Below are 9771 nucleotides of genomic sequence, written 5' to 3'. Positions count from 1 at the left end.
CTCCTCAACATATACAGTAGACTCAATTGTTGCTATTAAACTGAATTTGGCATCTTGACAAATCTGAACTGTTTTTAACTTCTTTTCTAAAACTCTTGAGAACTCCTGTGGAATAATGTATTTGACTGTTTCTCCCATTATTATATATTTATTTATTTATTAAAGAAAAAAGTTTGAGAAGCACTGAGGCTTAAGCAAATGTCTCCATTTGATCTCCCTGCTAATCTAATTGCGGTCTAAGAAACCATCTGAGATATTAGAATATATAATTCCTGATAGTTGTTTGATAACTGTTGTAAGAATCTTTTGATGTGAATCAATTAAAAAAATAATAATAGTAAATAATAATAATAAAAAATGAACAGAAACAGAATTAAGTTGTAGCTTCAGTCTGTGGCCAGCAGAGGACGGGACTTCCCCACATCTGAGCTCTGTTAAATAATGACATCTTCAGCATCATATTCGTCCTCTTGTGAGCACACAGAACATGAAGTATTATTGAATGCAAAATTATGGAAGAGTTTGAGATGTCAGTTTCTGCATTCTGGTGTCCTTTAATCTGATATATATACACAAAACAAAAGAAGAAAATAATGTATTGATGTCACACCTGTAATCAAATGAGGCACTAAACCAGTTGTCAGCATACTGATTTCTGAAGGATCATGTGACACTGAAGACTGGAGTAATGATGTCGATTATTCAGCTTTGCCATCACAAGAAAAAAAAATTATAAAATATATTGCAATATAAATTAGTCATTTTAAATTGTAATAACACTTCACAATAATATTGTTTTACTGTGTTTTTAAACAAATAAATGCTGCCTTGGTGAGCATAAGAGACCTCTTTAAAAAATGTTAACAAAATTCATACCAACCCCAAACATTTTGAATGTTTTATTATTCTATCTTTGAATCTGACACTCCTCAGTTCTTGGCCTCGTGGGACAGAAAAGTGTTCATAGGTTCCACACTGAAAAATCTCAGTGAGACTTTTTTTTTTTTGCATACTATATAGAAAGTATGCATACTATTTTCAGTTAAAAATACATCAAGAAAATGATATTCATTAGTCTAAACCATAATGCTCACTCAGTCATTTCTTCTCATGATATCATCTCATTTGTGGGCAGATGGGTACAGAATACAGCTGTCTGTACAGATAAATTAATACGTATATTCTCCTTTTAGCTTAGAGTTCAATAACTTTGCATCTGCCATGGGAAAGAGCTTTAAATTGCTATTATAACTTGTAAGTTGTTTTTGAAAAGCACTGCTTGTGGTATAATGAGCCACTGTCCTCTGCTCCACTTTGAAAGACAGATAAGATGTTGATCCTCAAAGGTTGCCTGTGCTTCCATTGCAGTGGGAATATGTCTGTCAAAGCAAATAGACAGCTGGCCTGTACCTCTCATCCATCAAGCGCTGCCACGTCTAGTTTGCACATCTTGATAACGGGGGAATTAACAGCAAGCCCAGAGATCAATGCATTATTTAAGAGGAGGTGTGCTGATTGGTGATGAAAATGAATGAAGAGCCTGTTCTCTTTGACCTCGTTTTCTATACGGCATCCCTCGGGTACCTTCTCGCAAATCCTGTAGAGAATGTACTGTAAAAACACCCTTTCAGATGGAGAAATCCCAGCGTTTTTAATGAATTCAGGTTTTGATGCATGATCAGTGAGCTACCCATGAGATGGGGATCTTAAATGTCTTAAAACACCGTTTATGCAAGTATTATGAAGGTAAATTCAAGACTTTTAGGACCTTTTTTAAACAAAAATAAAAAAAGAAATAAATTAAAGGGAACACAATGAAACAGAACATAATGAGTTAAGAGCTAATTTTTAAAATACAACTTCCAATAAATTTCCATTTCCATAAAAAAATGCTTAATTTAAATATGGAAATAACTTTTACTGTACCTTCTGATCACACAGCACAACAGTAATGTTCTTCCTCTGTATTTTTTCTTGTTTTCCAGTGCAAATGGATTCAGAAATTCTTAAATTAAGATAAATGCCAAATTACATGATTTATAAAAAGTGTATTTGTGAATGATTTTATTATTTATTAAGTGAATTTATAATAAAAAAAAATCTCCCAATAGGCTCAGAAAAATCAACTTAATTTAAAGGGAAAACCAGTTTTCATATCCCATTGACGGATATTTGTTATTGTTTTAAGCATGAATTCACTTGAATTCACAAAAAAAAAACAAGACTTCAGATGTTCAAAATAAGATATTTTGATTTTTTTTTCTGATCCCCATTGACTTCCATAATAATTTTTTTTTCATACTATGGACATCAATGGGAACTGTTTGGTTGCCCACATTCTTCAAAATCTCTTATTTCATGTGCAACAGAAGAAAATTTATTAATTCAGCCTTGAAACAACTTGAAGTTGAATAAATGATGGCAAAATGTTGATTTTTGGGTGAACTATCCCTTCAAGGCCTTAATCTGTGGAAGTGCAAATGAAGACTTTTTAAGACCAGCGGAAACCCTTTAAAATCAGTTTGCTTGTCAGATTGTGTTTGTCAACCACATCTAAATATAAACATCTACAACAGCTTTCAGATGCACATTGCTGAAATGCACCGAAAAGACCTTTACCTTGCATCAGAACACAGACCGATGACACTTCAGGTGTCCTTTGTCTTGGGTTAAAACCCGGACACACGCCGTCCTTACTGTCACTTTGTTGAGAGCGATGTGCATTGAACAGCATCTCTTCTTTGACCTTAAGAAACGACCTTACGGTGATGGTCCTAAATGGGCTTTTCCCATGAGGGGCTGGAGAGATGAAAGACTGTGTTCTTAAAAAGAGATTAAACAGGATTTGATAGACAGAGCAGAACTGTTCTCCTTTAGAAACTCTGGGAAAGACAGAGAGCAGGGAAACAGATCCACGGGGCAGCTCATTTACAGAGAAGCACGCAGGGCAAGAATGCAGGTCTAGGCTGGTCCTACTTTAGATTTTTGGGTACTGATAATAATGACGAGCCCCCCAAAAAGTACATCTAGATATAGTCCTATGTCTTTCGTGTCTCACCACTGCAAACATGTTTACCTGGTTGAGTTATATAAAACTTACCTGTGTTTATTGTTATATAAAATTATGGAAGCACTCTCTAAAACTGATTTCTATGTGCTGTATTTCTTTTTCTGCATTACTGCATGTCTAAAAGTGAATATTTGTTGTCATTTCAAGTACGTAGTTAGAAACCATAAGAATCAGAACCAGAATGAGTTTTATTGCTATGTATGCTTTCTTTATTATTGTTGCTTTATTATTGTTGCTTTATTATTTGTAACCTAAAAATGGTGCACATATTTATATTTTAGTCTCAGATTTGATATAATTATTTATATATATTTTTATATTTCTTAATTTCACATCATAAATATTTGTATTATTTCAATATTTGTTTTATATTTATGTCAAGAAGTGACAGTGACAAAAAATAGTGCAGATCTTTTATTTTAGTTTCATATTTTATTTTTTCTGTTTATTTCAAGTAGAATTAGTGACATAAAAATATATTTTTATTTTAGTTTCATATATATATATATATATGTGGGCAACCAAACAGTTCCCATTGACGTCCATACTATGAAAAAAAAATTATTATGGAAGTCAATGGGGATCAGAAAACAAAAATTCAAAATATATTGATATATAATATAATATAATATAATATATATTATTTTGTGTTCAGCAGACGAAAGTTACAAAAATAAGGAAAATCTTAATCAGTATTTTGTCTTACCAAACAAACACCCTTGAATCAAGATGCAAAATGAACATCTGAAGTCTTGTTTTTTTTGTGAATTCAAGTGAATTCATGCTTAAAACAATAACAAATATCTGTCAATGGGATATGAAAACTGGTTTTCCCTTTAAATTAAGTTGATTTTTCTGAGCCTATTGGGAGATTAAACTAGAATAATGCAAAAACTTCAGCTTGGCTGATGTCATGTGATGTAAATATCACACAAACTTATGCACCAGCCTTGCTAATACTGTATTACTTTCAGGTATTTACTCTTAGTGTTAAATGCTACCTAATGTTTCTTCAATGGCATCATTTAGTTGATTGTGTTTCACAAAAAACAAAACAGAGCTAAAAATGACAATAGACTCATGGACAGGGATTCAATCCAAACACCCACAATCCCACATTTCATCTCCTGAAGTTTAAAATCACAGTCGGAGACAGTGTGGGCGGCTGCTTTCAGATCATAACCACATTCCAATGTATATGAGGCCAAGAGGTAATTTGTCTTTTTGGAAAATGCTTGTTTAGCGTGAATTCTTTGTACACTGCAAAATCGAACACCGCAACGACAAACTTATGATTAAATAATATAAGAAAAAATAAAAGGTGTGGGGTGTGAGTGGGACAGCTTGAAAGATATTCAAATATATTTCCTATCAAAAAGAATTTGAAATGACTCGATCTTATCAGAATGCCGTCTCTGCAGGGCTGGTTTCACTCCCTGCTCACTGTTCAGTACGGATATAATGGAGAACATGTTGTAATCATAGTGCAGAGGAACATTGAAACATTTTCACCTTTAAAAAGTACGATTATGAGGCAGCGCTTTTGGTCGATTCTGTCACCCTCATGTCCTTCAAACCTGTATACAACAGAAGTCTATGGGTTTAGGTACCAACATTCTTCAAAATATCTTCTTTTGTGTCCCACAAAAGAAAGAAAGCTTTTGAAATGACATGAGGGTGAGTAAGTGAGGACAGAATTTAAATTTTTGGGTGAACCCTTTAAATACAATGCAGCAAGTTATTAGGGACTGCATAAGGGAGACCTGTCAGTAGATATGGATGGAAACAAATATATATATTTCTTTCTTTTTTTTATGACTACATTAAAAATGACTACATTCAATGACTATGAGTACATTAATAGTCATCACTAACTATTCCGAATGAATACATTATTTCTTATAAAACAACTTTAGCAAACGTTCTGTAATACTTGATTTAAAACATTTTTTTTTGGTATTAATTTGATGGCTTTGTGTGAAGAAAATAACTTTTTAAATTTACAAATGGTAAACGAGCTAAGGAAAAGGAAAGGAAAAGGTCCAAGATGATACTTTATCTGCTGGTGAACAACAAGAGATCCACGGTTGATTTTTTTTTCACATGAGTGCTTTCAATCAGTGCATGAATCATTTCCAAACAGCTGCAAACTAAGAAAAATTCTGTTGTCATAACAGGTGACAGGTGGAGGTCATCGCTGTCAGCTCGTCAGTGTGGCTCTTTTATGGAGGAAATCACTTGACTCAGCACAACTTCCTAAACGGCCCCATTTCCTCTTTTTCTTGACAGCCGGCCAGCGTTTAAGGGATATAGATGAGTCTGTTATGGGATGTGACTGCCTCTCTCACACTCTTTAACAAATGTATGATTACATTCAATAGCACTCTGCAATTTCATTCCGTTTCTTCAAAGGAAGAGAGACATATGGGAAACAGTTGCCTGCCAGTGAACGGTCACCACTAGGCTGATTTTATTTGCGATCTTTCTCTTAGATTAATTCATAGCTTTTCCTCTCCCGCCTGTCAGGTCAGGGATTAGTTCTTGTTTTGTGTGCGTGTGGGTTCTTGCATTTGTCTTCTTTTCCTTTTCAAGGAAATGTGCTTCCAGCCACAAGAGCTTGGTGGAAAATGTAGTGGGTTACATCATTTTTTGGGTTTTTAAAGCAAGGATTAATGTTTCAACTCGATCAACATGTGGTTGAATGGAAGTACAGATTGATGTTTTATAAAAAACTAAAATGGGAAAAAAAAAAATGATGAGGAATTCAAAGGACGGGAAACTGGGAAATTGAAAATAAACTACACCCTGGAGGTCGAAAGAAAATGACAAATTACAAACAGAGGTTAAATGCTTGTCAATGACTTGGTAAAAGTGGATGGACACCAGAATAGCAATGAGATTATATTTATGACTAGTTTTCTGAATTAGGGGTGTGTAAATAAAGAATTGTTGTGAAAGAAAAGTGATATTGATATTTAAAAGACTTTAAATGTGAATATACATTTTGATGAAGAATAGCAACAAAGACTGTCCAAGAACAGAACTCAACACTGCGACAACACTACATATCCCACAATTCATTGCCGGCACATAAGAATGAAAAATATTTAGATAAAGCCTCAGTTACACACAATGTGCATTCTTTGCCCTTTATTTTATTGCACTAGGGATTTGAAACATAAAACCCTTTTATCTAGACAAAATCACTTGATTCATCTGGTCAATAATAGCTAATGGTAGATAGTTTACATCTAGTTCAAAAGAGCATCACAGCATCCAACAACAAAAATATGTTTTAAGTTATGAAATGTAATTTCTAAATGTTTTTTTTATGTTTTTTGAATGTTTGAAAATGTTTTTGTTGGTTTTACAAATATTAAGGGAACATTCCATTTTATATTTTAAACCTTAAAATGTTAGACATCTGAAAATGTTGGAATAACGTCCAACTGAAACATTTCCAAACAATGTTCCATGAACAATATATTAAAAACATGTTTGTGCTAGAGATTTGAGATCATTATTAGCTCAACGTTAAATGAACTAAAAAGTTAATTAATGTCAAATGTTTTTGTGCTAACCTTTTGAAGAACTTTAGATAACTTTATAATTTTTTTATATTAATTTTACTGAAAGACTGTTTTTTTCTGTGAGGGAAACTTGTCTGAACATTAGCCAGAATGTTCCCTGTTTGCCGGGATATACAGGTAGCTATGAATTATATTTAAGCAAACAACAATATATTGACAATATTTAGCAACTAAATCACAAAATGTGATTGCTATATGTGCTTTAAAGAGATAGTCCACCTGAAAATGAAAATTCTGTCACCATTTACTCTCATGTTGTTCCAAACATTAAATAAAATATTTTGAAGAATCTATATATCCAAACAGTTTTGGTTCCCATTGACTTCCATTGTATTTTTGTCCATACACTTGAAGTCAATGGGAACCAAAACTTTTTGGATATAGAAATCCTTCAAAATATCTTATTTTGTGTTCCACAGAAGAAAGAATGTCACTTGAAATGATGACAGAATTGTCATTTTTGGATGGGTCATCCCTTTAAAAGGAATCTATTGAATTATTCAAAACTGCATAAAGGAGACCTCTATTACTAATATTGTTTCCATTTATGTTTCTTTGTCTTTGTAAAATTAGATAGACACCACTTGAAATCCGTCCTTCAGGCCATGGATCAGTGAGAAGGAAAGTAACAAACTGAGTTAAAACCTGGGGCAAGAAGTCTTGCAGTTTCTCACGGCACTACTGCGTCCGCTGCTCTGTGTGCTTGCCAGCTACAGCAAAGATTGATTGGCTGATTAAGCACAAATTGATTAGCAGGTTCTCATTAGCATGCCATTAGCAATGACCTATACCTAGCAAGACACACCGCACTCTGACTCAAATGGATTAACAAGCACAACAATCCCGCCACGGACAGAAAATCTGTGAACATTTCTCTAAAAGCCAGAAATCGATGGAATTCACATTATTAACCCCCGACGGACATAAAACAGCACTCTAATGGCGTATCATAGGCGCAAAGCCCCATTTCAATATTTGCATTTATTTACATTAACAATAAGCTGGCCAACCTCTATGTCCTTGGGTCAGTCCAAACATACCGCATGACTGCTATTTCAATATTGCAATCCTTCCCATCAACAAACAACGAGACATTTATTCTCAGCAGAAGGACAAGAGCAGTGTACCGAGAGCATGTATTGCTTTTGAATAGTTAGGCCTCAGGACTTTAATTTGAATATATCTAATAAAACAAATATTCAGAAGAACAACAAGACAAGGCTGATATTTTCATTCGCTGGGAAATGATATGCTCTAATATGCAGACGGATGACGGGTCACGCAGTCGCCAGTTGCTAATGTTATTATCTGTGAACATCTTAAAGAGCTCCATCTCCCAACAGAAACGTATACTCTTCAAAAACCTATCGAATAACTTGTTTTCTGTTCTGTCTTGATGTATTTCCTGTGTTCTACGTTCTTAAATAGGGACGCAAAGTTCTTATTTTTATTTTTTTTATTAGTTTGTGCTTATGGAAAAATTAGTAGCTGAGACTCTCTCCATAAATAAAGTCTTGTCATATAATATGACATTTAGCTTTATTGATCCAATAAGCCACGCATTTCAGTTAACCTTGTTGTGGTTAGTTGATTTTTAAAACTTAATTTGCATCATGTAACTGTAAACACATTTTCCTTGAAAATGTTTATAATTATATATAAAAAAAGATATACATACTGAATAGGCTTTAGTTTACATCCCAGTTGTGACTGCACTACATGCAATTGCTAGTCAGTTGCTAGTCAATTGCTAGTGGGAGGGACATTCCCATTCTAGAAATCATTTGATTGGCCAAATATTTGCAATGCCTCTGAGCGCAGGATGAGTCATCGATAATTTTGCTTTGTTTTCTGGGAATTTACAACTTTTATCAGTCTTTTTTTTTTTTGGAGAGCGCTAGGCATATCGATGGCCTCAGAGCTAAAAGCCACAAAATAAAAATTCACATATCATCTTTAAAGGTACACTATGCACTTTTTCTCATTTCATTTTCTATTTATTACTAGCCACTAGCCAGTACTTTAAAAATTGTGACTTGGCATAGCTGGTCAGATTTGTTTTAAACCATACGATTCATTAACGCACAAGAAACCAGTCTTTTGCAATTTGTCTGAAAAGATTTATGGGCCATCATTTTAACATCATGTGAGTTGTATTTTACATTGCACAATATAATGCATACAAAACCTAAAACCTTCTTAAAAAAATCAGTTAGTCCAATATTCTGACATGAGTAGTATCCTGTCCCAATTTGTCATGACTGTTTTTCTCACACAAAATCTGTAAAAATGTACAAAACAAATTACTTAGTTTCTCATCAGAGTAAATGGAAAAAAGCTAATCCTGTCTAAATTTGATTGTCTATGATTTCTGATCCCAATGGTTTTCCAAGTTTTTCACATTGCACTTTTCAATATGTACACCATTTGACAAAAAACGTCATATAAAATAAATGTAACAATAGAGAAAACCAAATCCAGCTATACACTTTCAAGATTTAAGATTTTTAATCCAAGATAACAAATCCAGTTTTCTAAATTGTTTTCTTGGTTTTACAAAGGTTAAAAGAACATTCCAATTTGTAATTTTGCAAACATTATGGGAACATTACTTTTGAACGTCTTTGAATGTTCTGAAACAAGCAGTATGATTTATAAAATGTGAGATGACCACAGTAAAACATTTCATAAAACAGCTCCATGAATGATGTATAAATGCAGTTGTTGTGCAAATGTTTCGAGAATATTAATATTAACTTTGAGAGAAACTTAGAATGGTAGCAAACGTTAGCTGGAATACCAGCATCCGACACAATCTAGATTTTGCTCAGTCATGTCAAGTCAAAAATGATGCATGCCCTTCATGACCTTCTGTAACACCCACTTGCATAAAACACACACTTCCACCTCTGTAATTACCATGCAGATGTTAGTCCTTTTTGATATATAAAATCAGAATTTTAAGAATTATAAAGGTTGTTCAGAAAACTAGTTCCATCCATCCAGGCCTTTTAAGGGGTCAATTCTATCCTCATTAGTCTACGTGACAGTTGCTGCATGTTTTTACGCAAAGCAGTGTCAAGTCAAACATCCATTCCTTTTTTCCCCCAC

Source organism: Carassius carassius, chromosome 21 (assembly GCF_963082965.1).
Source record: "Carassius carassius chromosome 21, fCarCar2.1, whole genome shotgun sequence".
NCBI lineage: Eukaryota > Metazoa > Chordata > Actinopteri > Cypriniformes > Cyprinidae > Carassius > Carassius carassius.
The sequence above is the reverse complement of the archived record's forward strand: the minus strand, read 5'-3'. Positions refer to the sequence as shown.